Source organism: Hirundo rustica, chromosome 2 (genome assembly GCF_015227805.2).
Source record: "Hirundo rustica isolate bHirRus1 chromosome 2, bHirRus1.pri.v3, whole genome shotgun sequence".
NCBI classification, from domain to species: Eukaryota; Metazoa; Chordata; class Aves; order Passeriformes; family Hirundinidae; genus Hirundo; species Hirundo rustica.
Genome location: NC_053451.1, coordinates 15,029,574 through 15,053,363, shown reverse-complemented (window position 1 = coordinate 15,053,363; position 23,790 = coordinate 15,029,574). Strand labels below are relative to the sequence as shown.

Here is a 23,790-nt window from a genome sequence, read left to right as displayed (position 1 = left end):
TAATGTTTAAAAAGAAAAAAAAATATAGCTTCCAAGATAAAGTAATGATTTATTGATTTTTTTTTAGATGTAATTGTTAAGTAGAAAGGAGTAAGAAACATGGACAATACTGGCATGTAGGTCACAAGATTATGCAAAAATTGCCTCTGATAAATTTCTAAAATAATCAAATGGTCTTTATAATAATGATCTAATATGCCATGCATATTCAAAACTCTGGTTCACATAAGATTCGTTAAGAATGATTTCTGAAGGAAGATTATGGAGGTAGCATGATTCAAAGGCTCTCATAACTGGGATGGAACTAAAAAATAAACTTGGCTGAGGAAGAAAATTGGTCCCCTATCCCTGAATTTAAACAATAAGAAATGGAGTTCTAAGTCTTTTTTATAATTTCTCCACAAATATAAGAGAGAAACCAAATGCCAAATTATTGGCAAGGAGGGTCCCAACATTCCTTTTAAAACTATATTTTTCAGGCACTAGTAGCCTTTATTAGATTTGGTCAAAAGATTATCACAAAATTAAACCGTGCAGCCCATTTCAGACTTGGAAAACACCATGGTTTTTACTAATGCGTTTTGTTGAAAACTTTCTTTCTCGTTATAAGAAAAAAATCATCATAACCAGGGTGAGAGTAGTCCAAATCTGGACCACATAGTTTTTTTCATGTATAAGTTGGTGCATTATATCTGGTGAAATCCAGGAACAGGCTGCAGATGCCCCATCCCTCGACACAATCAAGGTCAGGTTGGACGGCCCAGAGCAACCTGATCTAATTGAAGAAGTCCCTGCTCATCACAGGGGCAGTTAGACTAAGTGACCTGTAAGTGTCCCTTCCAACCCAAACCAATTCCATGACTCTGTGTTCCATTTTCTTGACAGTATAACCTTAAAGGTAAAATTTAACTGAGAGGAGAGGGGATTTTTAAAATGGAATTGATAACGCTTCCCATTTCTTAACTCTTGTAGATCAACAATTACTAAAACTGCTTTTCAGTCATTCTTCAATATTGTTCTGGCTAAACTGCATATATAAATATTCTAAGTTACATGAAAAAACCCACAGATTTTCTTAACAAGATAGAGATTCCAATAACAACCAACACACTCTGTACACATCTACCTTCATTTACTTCCTCAAAAGTAATATCCTAGCTGATTTGTTCTCTCATTTGTTTTCCTCTCTACAATGAATCAAGTGGATATTCCCAGTAACAGTGTTAATCACTGAAGTTGCAGATAGGTAGAAAAATGAGGGGTGCCTGTTATACACTTCTCAAAAAAAAAATTGGAGAGCCAACATGTGATACACTTAAAATAAAGGCACCAACGCTTGTGATTTGTTCCAGCTGACCAAGCACAAGGTCACACTTGCTGATTCACTAGAATGGCGGTTTCTATGAACTCACTGAGAGTAAAACACCTGCTACCACAACACCTGGAATTTGTTCTACTTCACAAACAGCAAACTGATGCAGCACAGTTAACACGGTGGCAATTTTCAAAAGAATTAATTGCACAATAAGACAAAGTCCATGCATTCGACACAAGTGACTAGATCTTTCCAAACATACGGTTAACATATAGTGAAAATATACCCACAGAAATTTTGATGGTTGTCATGAAATGCTGCACTCCAAAGTGTTGCAAAACATGGTTTCCTTTGATTATGATAGCTCAAGAGTTACTCGTTATTTCTTGTGAGTAGTTTGTTTTAGTCTCCTATCTCTTCAAGTTTTCATAGGCATGTTATGATAAGTGAAAATGTTTCATACTAGTGGAATGGTTGCAGCCTTACAGTTCTTGTATTTCTGTTATTTCTTTGAAACAGATGGTGTCTTCCCCAACAATTTAACCTCTAAGATTGAAAAAATACTCTCTAATAAATCTAGTAGGGTTTTTAAGTAAAATTTAAATGTTTGTCTCCAACTAGACAGTATGACATTCATTCTTTTAAATAAGCTTATGTTGGCACTAAAAATCAAAAAAGAAACTTAAATGATGGTGTAATGCCTGAGGGAATATTGAGTTCAGTTGTGAAACAATAAAATTTCTTTCCCTTGTGAGTCTGAGATTAAAGACTTGTGGTTTTGGTACAATAGTCATGAGTAATACATACCAAGTGACTTTTTTTACTGTATGAGATTCTCCTCATGCACATCTCTCTTTTCTTCAAGATAATTCAGACAATCAGCAAGGCAAAGACAACAGATCACATTGTTCTTAGTGTTAAACAGATAATCAATACTCCAAGGCAATAAAATTAAATGTTTGAGCTTTATTAAACTTGGGAGACTGCTGATGAGTAGCTGGAAAATAAAACAACATTAAAAGTCAATTAGCATAACCATTACAGCAAAATATCTGCTTTTTGTTCCACTACAATGCCGAATTATAAAATAAAATAAGTGAGCCTGTAAGCTCATTGTTAAGCCATGTGAGTATTATATATCTATTTAACACCAATAAGAATAAGAATTTGTAATGCAAATGCAGACTGTGGCAATCTACATGAAAATCCAATAGAAGTTTGGTCATAACAATGAACTGAATAAAACAAAGCCTTGCTCATTGTGTTGCTTTGTTTCAGTTATTCTTCCATGTTCCAGAAATTCTTAGGTGATTAGAGGCTGGTATGTGCCATGCACTCCTGAGCCATCCAAGTTATTAAGGAATGCAATACTCCATTTAATGTATATTAATTGAAACTACTTAGTGTTCAGAAACAAACTGTGTGATTAAGCATTTTAATGGCTTTAAGCAAAACATTTAGCACTACAGGCTTCAGCCTAGAAGCCTGCAGATTTCAGATAACTCCCAGATCCATTGTTAAGTTTCTTTAGAATTATTTATTGAAAAATGTTCAAATCACTAAAATGAGCAAGTCCTACAAGGTTCAAGATGTAAATTCAGTTTAAACGGAATCAGCTAATGTAAGATAATTCTACAAAACAAAAACAAACAAACAAAAAAACCAAACCAAAAACCAAAACAAACTTCACTGTATAAATTTAAAGTATACCAAAGTACAAATTGAAACTGTAATACGTTTCAGTCTTAGCAAGTTTATTTCTGGTGTCTGTAAACTCAACAACTGAAGCCTGAGGATGACAAAGATTAGTCTGTTCTAGGCAAGATTAGATGGGAAATGAAATCATTGTACCAAATATGCTTCTGTATCTTATGTATAAATCTAGCTTTTCAAAACATCAGCCTCTCCAAGGGGTAATTTTATCCACATCCAGCTATTGTGCAATGCTACATAAAGAATAATATGTGCAATCCACATTAAAAATACTTACGGAGGCCTCCAAGGAGCTCCCATGAAATTCTGGGTATAGAAGATGCTATACCTCAGCTGTGATTCAGCTGACTTGACGGCAGCTCTGCTGCAGCACTTTCAGCATGGAAAACAAATCACAGAATGGACCAGGTTGGAAGGGACCACAATGGATCAATCTCCCTGCTAAAGGAGGGTCAAGATGCTGCTTTCTCATTCCAGACTCTATTGCTGACATGTGGGGCAAGATTTTAACCTCGAAGCCTTTTAAATTTTTTTTTTTTTTAATCCTGGCTCCATTCCATTAAAATTTCATTTAATAGAGTAAAATGAAGCTTTAGCTTCCAATTAGCACAAAAACAAAGAAAACAACAACAACAACAAAAAGCAAAGCAATTTCCAAGAACCTGAGAACTGACATAAAATCAGCAAAATAAGTGTTAGTGCTGTTTCACCAAGCAATGGGAGTATCAACATTGATTAAGAGTAAACTCCAGTTATACATTCAAAATAGGACAACTCTTCCTTTAAAACTCATTGTAGAGCAGTGAAAACCCAACTTTCCGTAAAGGTTTTCCCTCTTCTGACAACTATTCAAATGGAGATTTCAGGTTCTACTGTAGACTTTGTTTAAGAGTTACTTCAAGGATTTTCCAGCTGCTTTATTCATCAATCATTTCATCACCTCCAGCAACATTGACTCTACTTAATCTGTCTTTGTGAAGCTTTTAAAATGGGCAGATATGGTATTCATTAAAACACATTTACCTCCACACAGAAAACACCAATAAAAATTCAAATTAGAAAAGTTTTGAAAAAGAAGCTCTGCTAATTAAAACATCAGAATTTTGCTATTCCTCTTTTGTAATAGTGGATATGCCAATCATTATATGTCTAATTTTTCTTTTTAATTTAAATTATTTTGGTTTAGCTGCCAAAATTCTTTCATACAGGTTTAACTTCAGGCGTAAGTGTTATAGTATCAAGGGCAGTATTAGTCATACATATGTGCCTTATTTTATTTGACTTAACTTCACTGGATTTGTGCAGGTGAAGGAGAGAAGTGAGATAATAACTTTTCACTGACTGTTCACTGAGTAGATAGGAAGAATCTTATTTTTACAGGCAGAAGCTTTAAATTCAGCAAGTGTGTAGGAACTGTACTTACATTACTAACAAAATGAATATAGACTTTATTGATCAAAATATTTCTATTAACATTTTTCTCTGAGGAGGCTCTACTAATTGGAGCCCTCAGTCATGGTTCTCCTACACAAAACACAGTTTTGAATATAACCTACTCATAAGGCACTGCATGCTGTGATTATTCCCCATTTACTAACTTGGAGATCTGTCTCAAAACACAGAAAATTGTGTTGTTTTTTTTTTTCCCCTCTCTCCTTATATACAAAATACTCACTGCAGAAGCCATCATTGGGATTAGTGTTTTCATCATTTGCTGTATCTGTGTTTTTAAAAAGGAAACTTACTTGTATCTCAGGTATTACCATGGGCTTCACATTATGCTCCATTTCCTTCCTTGGTCTGGACATCATCATTCCCTACCTCCTCAGGCTCTGGGATTCAGCTTGTCAGTGCTCCTCACTGTTCAGCTTTCCTGCTGAAGCCCAGAGAGATCATGTTTGGCTCCCAACAGTCATTATTCATCTCCTCAGCCTGCTCTCTCTCTGCTGTAGTGTGACCTCTGTGAGCAGGCAGTTCAACAGGCTCCCTGCCCACCATAGATCTCTCTCCAGACTGATTTTGGACCCTAAACTTTTTCTTCCTTTTTTTTTTTTTTTAACCCTCCAGCTATCACCCACTGCTTGGGATGCCTCCATTCCTTTCCTAAAAAAAACCAAGGGCTGCTTTCAGTCACTTTTAAAACCATGTTGAAAATCACCTCATATGCAAGCTGGAGTTTCAGTTCTTGATTTCCCAAGCTGCCAAGTCTCTCATCATCAGTACAAATTGCCAGTAGGAAAAGCACATATTTTTTGGTGGTGTCAGGGCTTGGAGAGTTCTCTTGTAAAGCTTCACTGAAGGAAGAGCTGTGCATTTGTCTGACTCAGGAACAGATGGGAACATCCTCAGTACTGAAAGGTCTGCATGGGTAACACACATTTTACAAAAACAGAGAATGGGAGTAATTCCGCAGTCACAGTTCTCAGTTTCAGACAAGTTTCCATGATACAGTTTTCCAGAAGCCTTATATCTCTTTTCCTTTGTATTAATCTATGTGGTTTTTTTTAAATTTTTAAAACAATAAAAATGGCAGTAAATGAAAGACAACAGAAAATTGATCATTGATTTTTCACTCAGATTAAGCTGTCTCATTTCCATGCTATTTGTCTTTCATTCCCACTAGAAGCAAAAACATGAGATTCAAACTGAGCAAAAGAGCAAAGGGAAATTTATATCAATTTTCTAGAGACACCTATGAGAGGAAAGAAGACATCAGAATAAGTGACTATGTAGCGGTACCTTGTTGAAAAGGGCATATTTTCTTCAAAATATTTCTTGTGATTCATGTTCTGCCCAGCCTCAAAAATCAGCCAAACAGCCCTGATTAAGAAGAAATTTCAATAATCACCCTTCTACCAACAATCAACTGTTGACAATAGCTTCAAATTTAAGCAAGCTGGTAAACTTATCCCTAAAATTAGACAAAACTTTAAGAACACACATAAACATGGGCTGTATAAACATTGGCTTCTCCATGTAGACCAAATGAATGTCTTTCCAGAGGCATTATTATTATCTAATTATTAATAATTAATTAATAATAAATAATTATTAATCTAATAATTAATTATTATCTAATACAGCAGCCAATAACATCTAATGTTTCAGCAACCCTTGTGCACCAAACACAGCCCAAACATTCATACTCGTTTGAGAGTATCGATGTCAAAAGAGTAGAGAAACAGATGTGGAGAGGAGAACATAAATTCATCTAATCCAATCAGCTGACATAGATATAGAGACTGTTTACCGATTTCTGATGCTTCTCTGATAACCTCAACGGAGGAAAAACCAAAAAAAAACCCCAAAACCCCCTCCATCTGTATTCTTGAGACTGCTTTAATAAAAAGCTGATTTGTAGAAAACATTGCTAAAAATACAATTCCAGGTTTAGAAGAAACAGCATGTGACCTCGTAACCGCAGCACAGCAAACACATTCCAGCGAGAAGGAAAAAATTAAGACCACAAAAGAAAAAAATAAAAAAGTAAAAAACACCTTTCAGTGGTGCAATGTAAGATTTTTTGAGGATGAAGTTTAAAGTCATGGCTTAGAAACGGTTTGGCTGATGGCCAAACCATGCCAATTTGCCTTAAAAGTGCTTTAATTAGTCCTTTTGAGAGAAAAGTTTTGTTCTGCTATGGCATGGCACTTCAGATCATCTTCAGAAAAACTCCAAAGTGCAACTTGTACAAAAGAAAGAATTAATTCTTAGTTATTACGTTTCCTCATTGTCTTATTGCAAACTGGATTTAATGTTTCCTAAAAAACATCAATTTCTCCAAGGTACAAGTCAAGGGTGAAAACGGAGAGAACATTACACAATAAATGGAAAGCCCCCTCCAAAAAATCTCTTTAAAAAAAAAAAACAAAAAACAAAAAACCAAAACCAACAACAGTATTTTGGGAAAAAAAAAAAAAAACAAAACAGAAGCAAAGGGAAAAATTCTTAAGAGTCACACAGGGTAATTCTTAGAGTCACACAGGGTATAGCTTTCTAATAGCCACTTTACAAAAACTTTGTACAAACATAGAATTGCTCTCTATCAAACACTTATTAAATGATTTCTGCAGAAAATAAATATGTCAAATTAAGAAACCCTTGTCAGGTGTTTAGTTTTTTAGTTCTAATTTCATCATTTAACATGTCTAGTTCTTGGGAACCCTTCCAGATATTTTATTGCTCATTTTCACCCTTTAAAACATATCCAAAGTCCAGCTGAACATCTTGGTTTGTTTCTTTGTCCTTTTTGTTTCCAGTTTTTATCCTTGCCTCCCACTTTTTACATAATGTTTTCAGAAAGACCTTAGAAAACAAAATCCATTTGCTATTCTAATCAAACTCCTAACATAACATTAGATTGAATGATTTAGCTAAGTTAACTTTACCTCAACCAGAATGAGTTATTCCCTTCTTGCACTAAGTAGCAAATCATTCCCTCCTCAAAGTTTACAGACTCAACAAACTCTTATATACCAAAATAACATAAATTTTAAAAGGCTCATAAACAGCCTATACCATCCACATACTTACCTGCACATGCTCTCAGCTACAGCACCCCCTCAACAAGCACTCTCCAAGCCTACCCCTTCCCTCCCATGGGTGTCTCTTAAGGTTTCCCAAATAAAAAGGAAACACCTGCACACATCATCAGTGACTTAATCAGTGTTTTCCCATCAGTGATTCATCTCAGGAAGTTGGTTAAGAACAGGAAGACCCTTTACTATCTTCTAGCTCTGGATTTATTCTTCCTATATGTCATATGGCACAGCTAAAAATAAATCTCAGGTTTTGGAAAAAAAGATAGTGTCAACTAAAGGTAACTATGACAACCTCCATCCAGACTTGTCTTCCTATTGACTAGGATAATTTCCTCCTACTTGCTAAAGTTCTTAAAAAAAATCTAAAATCTTTCTCCTCTTTGATGTACAGACCCTGGAAATTTACTTTCCGTTGCAAACACTTTTTTTTTCTGTACGTAAGGAATGTACAAGCCACGATGGAGCATGACTGGGTGACCAAGAATAAAACGATGCAGAAGCATTGCAGCTGCACTAGGGAGTTACAAAAGTAGTGCTTCCGAATTTAAGGATCCAGCTAACTTTTTTGGCTTTTCTAGTTTGTGTTTTTGATGGGAAATTAGTGTTTCCCTAAAAATTATCTACCTTTTTGTTAGTTAAATACTCAATTTCCTCCCCAAAATATTGCCTTAACAAAACATTTTATTGCCCAACATTTAAACACATGCATTATTGAATTGAAAGGACTGCGATAGTTTTAATGAAAATCTTCCCATTCTTTCTCTACTTCTGAGCAACAAGGATCTGAAACAAGATAGGACTTTATTTTATACACAGCACTAAGCTTGCTGACATAATTACTTTGTGTTCCAGCCCCGTGATACATCCACACGCAAAAAACACAAAGCACTTCACCAACTTTTTGAACTGTTGTATTGAGCTCCTGACAAAAATCTCTGCTGCCATACACACTTAGAGGCCTTTCAAACAGGATCAAGTGTGGCTGGGGTGAGTCAGGTTTTACAAACCATTGATTCACAGGATGTAGGAGTGCAAACAGCACAACCTGCTTACCCTCTGCAAGCAAAAAAGCAAGTATAAAAATGACAGAGAGAGAATATCGAGAGTTGCCACCCTTTTCAAATCTCTTGCTGCTTCAGAAAGATCCCAGGTTTTGTTGAAGGACCCCATTCGTTTGTTAGCAGTGGCAGCAGGAGATTTGTGCAGTCCTGTGGATCAAGGAGTGATTAGAATCCAGGAATCCACTGCTCCATGTCCAGCAGCCTCACACACTCCTCAGGGGACACTAATCTTGAGTTTCCAATGTTTGCAATAGCTCAAAATTGTATATACCCCTGAAGTTTTGTGCTATTATAGTGGATATTGTATATGCTTTCTATACTGATGTTTCAGTTTATATTGAAACCAACATTATCTACATCACAGAAAAAGGAATTGCACTGTTTGAGTTTTCTGTTTCAGCTTTCTTTGGTATCTTTTAAATCGGAGAAAAAATTGTCAAGGTTTCCTCTAGTGTTGGAAGGAAGAATTGATGACCGAGGAAGCATTTTTCCAAGTTCGTGTTTCAAACTGAAACGCAAGTTTTCATATTGCTGAAGCTGTCATGGTCTATGGATGTGAATGAGACAAACTGCCAGATGCATCAGTGAGTTTAGTTATTGCATCTTTCTATGTTTACTCTCTTAAAATGAAATGTGATATAATCTAGAACTGATATCTTCCAAAGATCTAATTTTTTTTAGGCATGTTTTTTAAATTTTTGGCAGAAGCTCCATCAAAACTATTTTCAGAATGACCTTTTGGATTCCTTCATCAGCAGGGAAAAGAATATAGAAAATGAAAGACAACAGTGTCTGAATCAATTTTCTTCAGTCTTTATTTTCCTCTTCATTTGGCAATAGCAACAATTAGTTTCTCCCTGACACTTCACTTTCCTCTGATAAACACTTTTGAAGGTTTTTTTTTCCCTCTCCTACAGCTTTTAGAATTCACTAACTCATTTAACTTTTTCCTGACACTATCTTTTCCCTGCAGCCCTCACTAAGCATATATATGTAGCTTTCCTATTTTTCACATTTACTTCAAGCTCACTTTAACCTTCAGACTTTATGCACCACTGCAGCTCATGGCTTTGTCTTTGTTTTATATATATATATATAGGTTGGTTGGTTGGTTGGTTGGTTTTGTTTTTGTTTTTAAGTTCTGACAAAAATACTAAGCTTGTAGCAAATAGAGTCACCTTTCTCTGGTCAGGTATCCAATTTCACAATGTATCTCAATAGATAATAATACAGAACTACAGCAGAAAACATCCAAAGTGTTAATTTATTATTCACACACACACACACACACACACATATATATATATAAACAGAAAGCCCACACTCCCCCAAAATTTAGGAAGCACATGGAGTTGTGATCTGCAACCATTCCTCGTTATTGATAACAGATGTCAGCAAGACTGAAAGTGTTTTGGGCTTTGGAATAAAAGGATTGTATGGGGGGCTACATATGGGACTCTGTAAGGGGCTGAGGTGCTAAATGTATGTTCCTCTTGAATTATATCCTTCATGCACTGCAACAAAGGAAACTGCCAACCTGAGTTCATGAAATCAGTTCTTAGTCCTACTGCTCGTTCCTACACCTCTGCTGTAGGAAAGCTTGTTATTATTATTATTGTCTACTCTTAGCTGTAGACCACTGTTTCTGTTCAATACAGTACAATTTTTGTATGTATGTAGGTTTGTACATGTAGTGAAACGACAAGGGAGAATAGTTTTAAGCAAAGAGTAGACTTTGATTTGCTATTAGGGAAAAATTCTTCCCTGTGAGGGTGGTGAGGCACTGGCACATGTTGTCCAGAGAAGATGAGGATGCCTCATCCCTGGAAGTGCTTGAGGCCAGATTGGATAGCTTTTTAAGCAACCTGGGACAGCGGAGGTTGTCCCTGACCATAGCAGAGGGTTGGAAAGAGATAATTTTTTATTACCCCTTCCAACCCAAACCATTCTCTAATCCTCTGATTCTCTGATGCTATTCAATTCCTTTTTGAAATCTCATTTTAGTCATTCTAAATTTTCTTTTCCCCATTCTCTTTCCTTCCTTCCTACATTTTCATCACTAGGTGTACTTGATGCTGGGTAATACAGGGTTCTTAAAGAAGGTACAGCCCAGAATTCCAGGAGAACTTCAAATCCCAGTTTCATGCTCAAATGTTGTTCTTCAGAGACCATTCTACTGTTTTTCTTGCAATTTTTCCCTACATTGAGTTTCTGCCTTCATCAGTAGATTCCTTTTGATAGTCAGGAGGCCTTTATGAGTGGGAAAGCTGAAAGGAAGGAGTCCCCATTTCTCAAACTGTTTTAACCAGAAGTTATGAGATGGCTGGAATCTCTTGGACTTTTATACAAATAAACTACTGAACACAGACGAGAATAAAAATTAACTGCTAGAGCAGAAGTGAAAGAATTTAATGTGGGTGTCACTTATACTGGGGACAAAAACAGAGCACAAGGGATCTGGTGAAGTCTCTTATGGTTTTAGGGAGAGCACAAATTCTGCTCTTTTATTAATACACTCCACCAATACCTATATATTATCAATATGCCTTTTATGTTTTCTGATTATTCTTGCCCTGGAAAAGGTAAACAAGTTTGCCAAATATGTGTAACCTTTTTGCATAAGGAGAAGCATTAAAATGTTAAAAAGAAACCCCGGATATATCTCTCTACAACTGTATCTAGGAACTACTTGCCGTTTTCTTGCAGTTTTATACCTGAGAAGCATCTTCTCATGTATTACTTAACTTCTGACACAATCTGTGTTGCTATTAGTCAGTAGATATACACTCTTTTTTTCCCCCCTATGCTAAAGAATCATTACAAAATGTTTGTTCTCTATGTATTTAAACTATATTATATGAATGCTTCTAGGGAGAAAACAGGTATTGTATTTAAAGAGGACTTTGGGTCAAGGGGACAAATCTGGTCATTGCCATTGGCTTTGGATCAGGTTTGGATTGCAGGGTGCTCATTTAGTATGAGCTATTTGCCTTTATACCCTGGGTTTTATTTCATGCAAACATACGTGTTACCACTTACCTCCCTGTAGAGGAATGCACGCTTTGCTGATTACCGGATATAAAAACGTAATGCTGATATACGACAGCCACACTTTGCTTTACTGCCTCCCCACGTCCACATAAACTCCAGGCATTTTCCAAGGGCAAGCTGGGAACCAACACGTGCCATCACATGTGCTGACCTTGGAAACTGTTCCAAAGGGAAATTCTCCTTTGGCTGGTCCATACGTAAAACAAGAAGATTCTTAGGGATCTAGAAAATACTGAAATGTAGCAGTTATCTAAATGCGTGTCGGATATATTTACCCACTGCACACATTATCATGATTGTGTATCATTGATGTTTGCTCTTAAACTACAAGGGAATACCTAAATACACATTATATACAGCCTTGCTTATGTCATGCAATGCACTACACATGTATTAGGCATAAATGAATGCAAACAAGGAGCGTGTATGTGTACAGGTATTATCATAATGTTTCAAAGGACTTTGGTTAGCATAATGTTTTATTTATTTGCTTGTCTTCCATGAAGCTATTAGTTGGTGTGATAATTGATCAAGCAATTGCATTTTAATTGTGGTAATAGAGCAGGTTTGTGATTTATTCCTCTTTGTTTTGTTTCACTACAAAGTAATCATCTTCGCTCAGATGTTTAACCACCCACCCAATTTATCTATTAAAACAGTTTCACAGCCATATTCCATTAATCTCTGTGGACTCTACAATGGGCATAGTAATTTCTCTCCTTCACAGGGCAATTTCTTAATTGTGAAACTGTTGGTTATCGCCTCCTTCATCTGCACTTATACTAATGCATTCTTTTTTTTTTTTTTTTTCCCAAATTTGCCTATGATTTTACATTGCTTCGTTAAATACAATAGCCCAGAGCCCGTTATCTTTTAAACAGATGTTAATCATAAGTCTCCTTAAGGTGATGATGACAAGTGTATCAGAAGTAATAAACTATGAGAGGCTATCCTGAACTCTCAGGTAGACACAATTTGTCCCAAGTAGAGCTAAAGAGAAACCGAAGCAAAACAGTGAAACAGTATTTGGTCAAAACTGCAAGCAACCGCAACATCTTCCTTCACAACTCAAATCTACTGGTGCAATAGGCAGCTGCTTTCAAAGTAACTGAACAGAAACTTAAATTTCCTCTATTTAACAAGAAAAAAAAAAAAAAAAAGTGTAGCTACAGTGATAACTGAAGATGTGTATTCACAGAAGTTGTTTATTAATTGTTCTAGTATACCTTCTCTGACAGCAGAAATGCTACTTGTTCGTAGCATTCATCCGAAAGATTAAGTAGCCAAACCGAAACAGCAACAGAATTCAAATAACTGAGAGTTAGAGGCTTCTTGCAACAAGATGCAAGTACTTAAAGATGCAAGGTGTGAGGTAGTTCTGAAGTGCAGCCCTGAAGAACTGATTTTGATCCCATACTCCTCAGCGTTTCTCTCATCAGAGCCTACCGATGCACAAAATGCTGATTTCCTCCTGCACTTTCTGTTGCTCTGCTCCAAGGTGTACAGCGTACTCCATTCAAAGAGTGATCCTTAGAGTCCAAGAGTAGTTTAAACATTTGGTTTTCCTCCGTGTTGTTCTTGTCTCTTTCTATGCGTATACCTGGTGAAATGATGGAGTAGTGGCAAATAACCTTTTGCTCTATGTATGACTTGTCAATAATATTTGTAATATCTATATTAACTAGACTGTAAGGACCTTGCCATATAAACAACACCTTACACACTGGACCCTTTGTCCCCTTGTCTCTGATTTCCATTCTTCTGTGTAGGACAAGTGGCATATTTAGACTTTCAACTGCATTGTGCTTTGCAATATATTGCAGGCTTTACTCCCAGATAATCTTCTTACACTATTTAAAAGACTCCATTACATACATAGTTTTAAGCCTATTAATGTATATTATCCAAATGTATGCTTATAACATAAAGTTCATTATCTATGGGCAGTAATAGAAGTTTAGCTACATGTGATACTCTTGCATATGTAAGTGCTTATGTTGCTTTCATTTCTCATTATGTTGACCTATGTTGTCATTATCTCACATTTACCCTCCATATAGCAGTTGATATGTAAATGCTGCATCTGGTTTTTTTTGGTCTTTTCACTGCCTGGATTTTCAAATGGGGTATTTTCTCTAGTCCAATGATTCCTTGCCTCCAAAAATGGACCATAATTTAAATATCATTAACCGTCTTTGTATTCTATAATGAGAAAACTTACCCTGATAGCTTTTTTTTTTTTTTTAAAATATTTTTATTCTCTTTTAATTAGGAATAAGTTGCTTAATTTTAAAGAATGTTTGCTTACTCTGCACAGAGGAGCAAATGTGCCCTTGGAAAGCCTTAACTTGAGAAAGAAAAAGCATAGGTAAGTGGAATTCAATGAATAATTGATTACTGAAGTAACTACATAATTATTAGGGAACGTGACAGATAATTGTGACAGCGCAGGAAAAAAAAAAAAAAAAAAAAAAAAAAAAAAGGCTGTAGACAAATAAAGCCCTGTTTTTAAAAAAAATCAGACACATTTCTGGTACCACCCTGCACAATAGCCCTGCAAGAGCGGTTAGGGAAGGGGAGATGGCATGACATCCTTTCGGAACGTGCCTTCCTCCCGCTCCAGCACCGCCACACGCACTACAATGGGCGAGGTAACGAATCAATTAAGCGGGACTCGCCCCCGCCGCCGTCCCCCAGCCCGTGCCCGCCCCGGAGCCGCCGCCGCTCGGCTTTGTGGCTGCCCTCAGCCGGGGCTGTAGGACCCGGGGGGCTCCGCCGCCGCCAATCGCGGCCGCTGCCGGGCTCTATTTGTATGCGATGCTTCCCGCACCGCGCCCCGAGAGTAACGCGGCGAACGGAGCCGAAAGAATCCCTTTCCGGAGAAGGATTTGATTTTTCCAGGGACCTGATACTGGGAAGAATCCGGTTTCATCCCCCTTTTTATTTAAAAGTCTGCTGAGCAGCTTGTCGACTTGAGCGCGCTTCCTCTCTCTCGTTCTCTCTCTCTCCCTCTCTCTCTCTCTCTCCCCTCGCTCTCCCTCTCCACATAAATACACGGAGCTCCGTCCTCGCCCTATGCAAGGAAAGTTGGGAAGGGCTGCCTGGGTGATGGAACCGCTACTTTTCTGAGAGCCGCCTGATCCCGCAGGGTGAGTCCCCCAACTCCCCAAGCAGCGGCCGGTGCCGGGGTCGGGGCGGCAGCCGCAGGGCCGGGGTGGCCGCTCCCCGCTGCCGGGCACGGGCACCGAGCGAGGGAGGCGACACTTTCCCGGAGGCGCCGGGAGAGGTCACCGCGGGAGAGGGGATGCGGCGGCGCCGAGCGCGCAGGGATGGCGGTCCAACAAGTTTCTGCGCGGATACCGGCGGCGTGCGCCGTGTCGGGAAAAGTTGCCGGGGGCTCCGCGGATCGCATCACCCGGCTCCTTTCGCCGCCGGCGGGCTCGGGCGTGATTAACAAAGAAGTTTGAGCTCCGCGCGGCCGGCGTCCCTCGCCGTGCCCGCCGCCCCCGGGCGACCTCGGGGCGCCTCTCCGGCCGTCCCGCCGGCGCGGAGAAGGGCGGAGCGGGGCGGAGGATCCGCGCCGCAACTTCTGGCGGGTCGCTCCGCGCAGCCGGGGCGAGCGGCGCCGGCTTTGTTTTCGCCGCGCTCGCAGTAACCTTTTCGCTTCTGATGGGGACGCGGCCGCCGAGGAGCAGCGCTCCTCTACCCCCGACCATTCCCAGCGGGACGGAGAGCGGAATTCCGCCGGAGCGGGGAGATGCGTATATGTTTGTTCTTGTGTCTATACATATGTGTAGGTGCGTGGGTTTCTTTAGAAATGGAAAGCGCTGCACCGGAGGGGGATGTGACAGCGCGCCCGCCAGCCGTGGGCGGGGGGACAGGCTCTCTCCCTGCGCAGGGCGCTGCGGCGCTCGGAGGGGATGCGCATCCCGCGGGTGTGCGGCCGCATCCCCGCACAATGGAGGGCCCCCGGCGAGGCGCGGCGGGGCGGGGGGAGGAGGAGAAGGAGAAGAAGGAGGAGGAGGAGGAGAAGGAGGGGAGGTCGTCTCCGGCTCCGCTGCAGCAGCTGCTCCTGCCGCTGCAGTGGCGCAGACCCGCGTCGCCCCCGCCCCGCGGGGCATCGCCCTGGCGGAGGATGCTCGGCGCGGTGCCCGGCCCGGCCAGCGGAGGGTACCGCGCCCTCGCCGCCGCTGGAGAGAACCGGACCCCGGGCCGGGGGCCCGGGGGGGCTCTCGGCCGGCTCCCCTCGATCCCTGCGCTGTTCTGCCACGCGGGGGATGGAGCAAGAGCCGCTCCTTCGGTGCAGGGCTGGCAGCAGGAGGGTTGCCGCACCTGAGTGTGAAAGAATTAAAAAAAAAAAAAAAAAAAAAAAAAAAAAAAAAAAAAAAAAAAAAAAAAAAAATGAGAGAGAGAGAGAGAAATGCAAAACACAAAAACACACTCGAAATTCAGGATGCAATTAACTCTACCTAAAACAAGATCAGAATCCACTTTTGTTTGGTTGTTGTTTCTTTCCTTCATGTTCATAGGGATCTGTTGGGGTTAATCAACGATTGATGGCTCAAACATGGATTTAAATTGAGTTAAGATGTTTTTCATTTCGATTTCACATTTCAGTTATAAAAATAAATATTTTTAACTTTCTGGTTGTGCTGAGTACATTGAAGATCTTTAGAGGCTTCTTTTTTTTTTTTTTTTTTTTTTTTTTTAATAAGGAAAAACGTTTTGTGTCATAACTGTGTTTCACAGACCTGTGGGTAGAAGGGACAGTTCTCTGATAGTAGAACATTGTGTGTGGATACATGTTGAGGTTCAACTGATAGGCAAGAAGTGGCATTTGGAAGGTTTCTTATTGAGCTGAAGTTCACCCTCTTCACTCAAGGAAAAAGCAGCCTTTGTTGTATGCAGTTTGCAGACAAAACTGGTTAAGAATGTCCTGTTGTATTACGGAGTAGTAAGGCTAATCTCCAAAAATCACAGCTGACTTTTACTACGTGATGTTTTTCTTAATTCATTTTTCATTTGTCTTCATGTGTGCCTTCTACTTACATCTTGCATGGCTGTACATTCCAGGGCCATAACACTGGCATGAAGAGGCTAGAGGAGTGAGGAAAGAGACCCAGCTTTTGGTGATTAGGGGCAAGGAGGGAAGGCAGAAAGCTAGTAAAATGATTCTAATGCTTTTCAGAGTAATTTGTTGATTTCAGTTTTCCACACAACCAAACTTCTGCAAATTGAATAACAATTTTGTCCCAACCCTCTACAATAATAGATTTCTGCAAGCATTTTTGGTACCATGGCTGACACTTGCCTGGAAGCTGCACTGATTTCCATAAGAACCCTCATAAGAAGGAAAGATGCCATTGTGGAAGCATGGAACAGCTTAGCTTGGTGATTGTTGATTGACTTTTTAGTCTGTGAAAAGAAATTTAAATCCTTTCCTCTTATTTTCCTTGGTAATATTGAATCCTCAATATTGAGTATTGACCAGTTGAATAATGGAGAAATGGGGAGGACTAAACCAGTTTTACAATGAGGCATCTGCAAGACGACAAAGACATCCAAATAGGTTTTTAAAAAGAGGGAAGGTTATTTGTGTTCTGTTTCTTTTCTTTATTTCTTTTGTTTGGGACTTTTTTGCTGTTCCCCCACTTTGTGGACTTTTCATATTGTCTCTGATACAATTGGGTTTGGAACACAATAAGCAACCTAATCCACATGGATCTTACACATAAAAAGTATTTCCTTCCAGAAACTTTTCAAGGCATAAGTGCACAACCAAACTTCAATCTAAGCAATAGAGGGAAATATGTTACTCATAGAAGGCTCAGATTTTTATAGTTTTTTCTAGGAAACCATAGGAAATTTCAATGTATACAGATAAGCAGGTGCAATATGCTTTACCCATGTGTAAAGTATTAAGTAGAACTACTGACATTTAACATGTCTGTCTTCTGTCCGGGATTCCCTGACTTGTTTGCTGTGGCATAATTTAGCAAACTTATATGAGTCAACAGGTAAGTGTGTAAACAAAGGAGAAAGAAAGAAAAAGGAATGATGGGAGAAAGGGATTTACATTTTCTAGACCTTTTATTTGAGAGCAATTCCATGGGCTGCAATGCTTCTGTGGTGGAATTATCTGTCAAGCAAATGAGTCTTTAGGTAAAAACATGACAATTATTCGGACATTGTGATTTTTGTTTGCCCATATTTTGCACCTGTCCTTTTGAGTGCCCTTTCTTCTGTGTCCTCAGAAACATGTAGCAATCTCATGTTGCTTTGCTTTAGAGCCAGACCTGGACTCTCTGGTGGCAAGTGACAGAAGTTTTTATGTGTAATGTGTGAATCCGTCTGAGGCTGCAAACCTGTGCTTGAGAAAGAAAGAGATGGAGATTTAGATAGTGGGTTTGAACTTTACTTTTTCCATCTGTAAGTCTTTGCCAGATACCCTTTTCTGTGTCATAAAATACAAATTATATATTTTTAAACATATATAGTTACTAATGTATTTCTGTACAACCTTGTCACTTCCTTAACAATATCTTTGTTAACATACAAGATCAGGAACTTTGTGTATTTTCATTTCTTCTGTTGAGGTAAATAATGGAATAGTTGCATATCACTGCTTAAATTTCTGGGTTATACTTTTTGTCAATGTTTTATTTTAAGATGTATTACTCAAGCCCTGTGAAAATAGTTCAGCCCTTGATTCCAGGTTCAAGAGGATTTTATGGCCTAATGTTTCTTCCACCTCATTCCATGATTCATAACATGATAACTCAAGAAATCTGAGTGGATTTGCACACATATTCACCTGTATTATAGGGAAAGGAGTCTCTTCAAGGAAAGTTTAGACATCTTCAAATTTCTACATTCATCAAAATGATCCATCACATAATGGAAATACAAAGACAATCATTGTGTGTGCTCCCCAGCAATTACATTATAGACTTAAAAAAAAAAAAAAAAGGAAAAGAGAGGGGAAATGAATAACCCTAAAGCTCTTGAAAGAATGGTAAAACAAGGATCTATACATGAGCATGTAGGTTAAACAGCACATTAGATTTCACGAGACTCAAGTAATCTTCACCTGGCATGCAGGGAGTTACAATGAAATGTTTCTTCCAATCTACGGGAGATTTAACAGCTATCTTCCATTTCACCTGTAATACTCTATCTGTCTAAACTGCTCAGTCCATAAATCTTTCATTCCCTATCCTTCTTCTAATCATCAGCCCCATCAGTCCTCTCTCACCATTGCCAATTTATAGTTTGAACCCATCAATTGTTTGCTTCAATTAACTCCGTCCCCCAAACTTCATTCATTAATATGTCCTTGCCCATAGAGAGAACCAAGTGTGGACCATCCTCCTGCCTTCCCTGGCCATCTCTGTGTGACTTCCATAAGGGCATTTTTTTTTCTTTCCCATGCTGTATCATCCATCTTTTCTTGGCCATTGTCAGATCTGTTCTTCACGTCTGCCAAGTCATGTTCTTGTAAAGTAGATTTGATTTCTCGGGTTTCCTCCAGGTTTTCCTTTGTCAGTAGTCAACACATCAAGTGTATTTTTCCTCTTTGCATACTCAGCTTGTCTCTTGCTCCTCAGTAAGAGGAATAAGTTGGTTTGATCCTTTTATGGACAATATGAATGTGGCAGGAGAAAATGAGTTTGCAGGCAACAGCAATGTGAATTGGTAACCTACTGGCTGTCCCCAGCTGAGGGGAAATACTGCTAGTTTTGATCTGACTTTGTAATACAATTGGTTTCAGACAAATATTCTGTGGTTATAATGTTTAAAATTAATCTAAGGAGAGTAGGAGCCAGAGCCCAGAAAGACTTGTCTTCAGACAAGTGCTTGAGTTTCTGAGCCACAGACTTTTCTTATGTGCTATTTGGGCCCCAACTGTGATCTTTTTCTTCTTGCAGCCTGGGACAATAGAGATGGAAGATGTTCCTTGTCCATCTTCCTTTAATCTCCCTTGAACTATAACACTGAATAGTTTGTTAGGGCTGAGGAGGTGTCAGAGACCTAAAACAGAGTCATGAGCAAGAGCTGGAATTGAGGTACCTTACTTCCACATGGAGCAATTCCTTCCCAATATATAATTCCTTCTCTTTCTCCTCAGTCTTTTGAAGGAAAGTAGCTGCCATGGTTTGTATTGTAGCTCCTGCTGCCTGGATCTTCACCTGGCTCAGAGCACAGGGATTCCTTCAGCCAAGGTGTGGCATTGAAGTCAAAAGTCCTTTCATCCTGATTCTGTATCGTTGTGAGGTTGATCTAAGTTCCCTATCTTAGGAAGTTCTGCATCATCCCCATCCCTCTGGGGACATTTTCAGGTTGAGGAAAGAAACATATTAAGTAACAATTAGAAAGTGGCTTTTTGTATATCTCTTTCCTCAGTTTAGGGGAAATCATTCTGCATGAATGCTGGATTTCCCTCTCAGAGCCTCTGAGTGAGACAAGAAATGGGGAGGCATGAAAAATAAACTTCAGTGTGCATCTTTGTCATTCCCCATAACAATTAAATCTGTTCTTCTCCTTAGAGAGGGATAAGAAAGAATTTGACTTATCTGTTAAAATAGGATTCACTTGCCAGCAATGATGACTTTTCACACTAAGTTGGCTGTAAAGGTGACTACATATTCAACAAGAACCATATCTGTCTATGTCATCTAATACAACACTCCTTGATGCTTCTATTTTATTTGACCTCAGACACGATTATCAATTAAGCACTTGGTTTGCTTTATTTAATTTTTGTTATTGTTGTTGTTGTTCTTCTAGCTCTTTTCTTTCTAAAAGTAACTATAGAATGGTAAGGGAAGAAATTTTGTCATTGTAAGACACTTGCTGTGAGCAAATATGTTATGTTGCTTAAATCACACTTTTTAGTGTCCCAAAGTACATTCTAAAAAAACAACAAAAAAACAAGGCTTAAGGAACTTTTTTCAAGTCTTCATTAACATTTCAATACTCAAAATAAACTAGTGGTAGAAAGCATAAAAAAAAAAACAAACCCAAAAACCCAAAAGCAACCCTAAAGATGAAAGGTAAAGTGATCCTCCAAACCAATATAGGTAAAAGAACAAATGACCTAACTATGGGAGGAGATTCACTGCGTATGGTGCTGCCTGGAGCAAATATGGAAATCTAAACGAATTGCAACAGTCTTTGTAACTTGCTTTTGTTCCAAGAATGCAAATACTTTGGGATTTTGCTAAGAACAGCTGGACAAAGGAGTTGTAAACTCATTTTGATTCCTTATAAAACTCTCCAACTTGCTAAACTTCTTCTAACTGCAATTCCTGCCACACCTAACATAATATGTGAAAGTCAAGTGCTTTTCTTTCACTCTCCTTTATCACCAGTGGTAGCTGTGACTCAGATAAATTACTCTGCAAGTTTATGTCTCAAATCCACCCTAGCTGTGTAAAGAATTTTATTAGTGATAAATGAATTTAAGGATATGGCTTGACTCTTTGAACCCATGTTTGAGTTTTTATAGCTGACAACTGAAACAAAAAAGTCCTTTCTGTGTTAAAAAATCGAACAGGAAAATTAAACAAATTGTCTGCAGGCAGACAGGACTGCAGACAATTCTAACTGAAATATTTGATTATAATAAAGCCAACTTCAGTCCCCAGATAAGCCAGTCCCTGATGAGGCTAAGTATCTTTGGCTAATAACCCTTCCGAATGTTTTTCAAAAGAAGAAAAAAGCTGTTCTTGAGAACATTGCATCCATAAGGTCTCAGGAAATTCAAGCAGTATCACTGTTTCCCATATCAGGGTATGGCTATCAAGTTTAACTGCCCATGGCTTAAAAATGAAGCACTGAAGAAAATGTTTCAAATAACTTTCAGATTGGGTGTGCTGTACATGGATGAAAGCAAGGCACTCTTTTGAACTATCTCCATTCTGTTATGCAAAGATAGGAACACTTCCTCTGGGTGAAATACGAGAGGAATGAGAGAATGGAAAGTATGGCAGAAAGAATTATGAGGTCCAAATATTCTACATCTTGCATGGAGATTTGACACTGCGAGTTAAATTTATCTCTGTTTGCCGAAGGGTGTTTTGGAGTAAACCAGAGCCTGTGTGTATTAGTGAGCCTCATATCAGAAAACAGCCACAGTAAGGAGAGGACCACCAAATAAATATCTACATAGTGATAATGACTAGATGGCAAGAAAAACCAAGAAGTAGTTTTCTTCTGTTCTAAGAGGAAAAGAGTACATTTTCCATAATTTTACAGCAATGGTGGAATGAAGATTATGACATAATTTGTGTTCAACACATTACCCAAACAGGAATTTTAATTTTCTAGTTCCTCAACAATGAGCAGGATAAGGGGTCTTTCTCTACCTTGAAACGTTATCTCAGTTGAAAGAGATCAAACCCAAACTTTAATCAAATGCACTGAGCTCAACTTGAGAAGTACAAAGCTTTCAATCTTGAAATGCATATGTAAAATATAAGGTACAAAGTTTAGCTCTTGGACATGTTTTGAGACAGTGAGGTTTTTTCATCTTAAAAGTTCTGGTAACAAATATTAAAATGTAGCAAGCATAAATGGCTAAGAGAAGGATGGGCATTTTCATGTCTTGCCATGCTCAAACTTGATTGCAGAGGGGTGTTGTGTTTCTATCAGTAACTAGTAATGCAATTAAAGTGTTTTGCTTGTATTTGCATGTAAATTACAATTGCTTTTTTTTTTTTTAATTTCTCACATTATAGCCATAATATGAACAACCATCCTGACTGTGATTTTTTTTGTTTGTTTGTTTTGTTTTTCTTTTTTTTCAAATAAGAATTAAGTCTCAAAATCTCTGCTAGGAGAAATTTGAAGTAGGTGATCTGAATGATTGCTTTATCCTCTCGCAACATAATTCCTTTAATGTCATGTATGACAGAGCCGGTGTGCAAATATGTGATAGCCCATTCACACTGGCAATGTAGCTCACAACTGTATTTCTATAAAAACGTGCATTTTGAATATTGTTTATTTAAATATTGCAGCCTGATTTTTTGGGAGAGGTTATCTTAGATTTCTACTGTCATTAGGGTAAACCTCTGGTTTATTATCTGAGGTCACAGATATTTATATGGAAGGAAAAAATGCTGTCTTGGTTTGAAAAGACAGGTGTCTGCTAAGGAGAGGCAGGCCTCTCTAGGAATGAGGAATTCAAATCCTTCCCTCCGTGTTATTATGATTTGGAAGATTAAAAAAACTTTTTCAGTCAGAGCTATGGGGAAAAGGAATAACAGTCCTTTACTAGTAAATATAACAGGACAGACAAACAACAACAGCAATTATAATAATAGTAAAACAGAACTAAGAACCCCGGGGCAAACGGTGGAAGCTCCGGCGCTGATGGCTGGAAGCGGTGGATTGTCCTCGGCAGGCAGGGGGCTGTCCTGGCAGATGAAGTGGGCAGTGCCGGAGAACCCGCAGCGGCTGGACCCGGGCTGACCCAAAATCCAGCAGGGCAGCGAAGAAACTCCGAATTCCTGGGCGCTCCAACAGATGATAGAATTCCCAGGACCAGACTCCTCCGTTAACCGTGGACTCCAGGCAGCTACCAGTCGCCCGACGGTTCTCCCCGGCAAACTGAGAGCAGTGAGTCCACCACCCTCAGCTCACGGGAGCTTTTTCCCTCCCCCAAAACTAAGTGATCAACTTCCTTTGTCCGGGTTGAGCACCCTTTAACTATCAGTATTTAGTCTCCTAGCAACTTATGGGGGGGGAAAATTCTACAGGAAACTTAACCCTCAACAAATGCCTATAGGCTCAAAGTGGCTCCCTGATTTTTTTGCTGATGGTTACCCTCCTTGCTTATTTTCGGGCATTTCTTAATGGGTATGTGTTTGCTTCACTTGATAAATAACTTTAAGTGCAAGTACAATACCTATTCCCCTTGTTTCATGCCAATGAAACAATTTCACTTTATGCAACTCCCAGCAATAGGCAGCACTTTAAAAGATGAAATCAGGTGAAACCCATCTTGATCTGTGCCAAGGCATGCAGAATACTGTGAAGCCAAATGCATCCATTTTCCTGTGACAATTTTTGCAAGGCTGCATAGCTGATAATCTGCTGTTGCTGA

The 23,790-nt window shown here is 39.0% G+C and overlaps 1 protein-coding gene and 1 long non-coding RNA gene across 8 annotated transcripts in view; one reads left to right on the top strand and one right to left on the bottom strand.

Moving 5' to 3' along the window:
* Nucleotides 1–2,276: 2,276 nt before the first annotated feature.
* Nucleotides 2,277–7,626, bottom strand: LOC120749046 (uncharacterized). 3 transcript variants are annotated; one of them, XR_005699504.1, is made up of 5 exons: nucleotides 7,562–7,621; nucleotides 5,768–5,848; nucleotides 4,774–5,388; nucleotides 3,306–3,400; nucleotides 2,277–2,312 (listed from the first exon to the last, which is right to left on the bottom strand). It is a non-coding gene; the product is annotated as an uncharacterized LOC120749046 (long non-coding RNA). The 3 variants fall into 3 exon arrangements; XR_009207565.1 differs by lacking the exon at nucleotides 2,277–2,312 and having other exon boundaries at nucleotides 3,380–3,469; XR_005699503.2 differs by lacking the exons at nucleotides 2,277–2,312; nucleotides 3,306–3,400 and having other exon boundaries at nucleotides 4,459–5,388; nucleotides 7,562–7,626.
* Nucleotides 7,627–14,469: 6,843 nt separating this feature from the next.
* Nucleotides 14,470–23,790, top strand: part of ROBO1 (roundabout guidance receptor 1) — a 698,550-nt gene continuing 689,229 nt past the window's right edge. For 2 of the 5 annotated variants that reach the window (XM_058419153.1, XM_058419150.1), the window contains exon 1: nucleotides 14,505–14,830. The gene's annotated coding sequence lies outside the window, so the exon portion shown is untranslated. Of the gene's footprint in view, nucleotides 14,831–15,360; nucleotides 15,479–23,790 lie in introns of those variants that run through there. The other 3 variants (XM_040054708.2, XM_058419158.1, XM_058419147.1) reach the window with 3 other exon arrangements.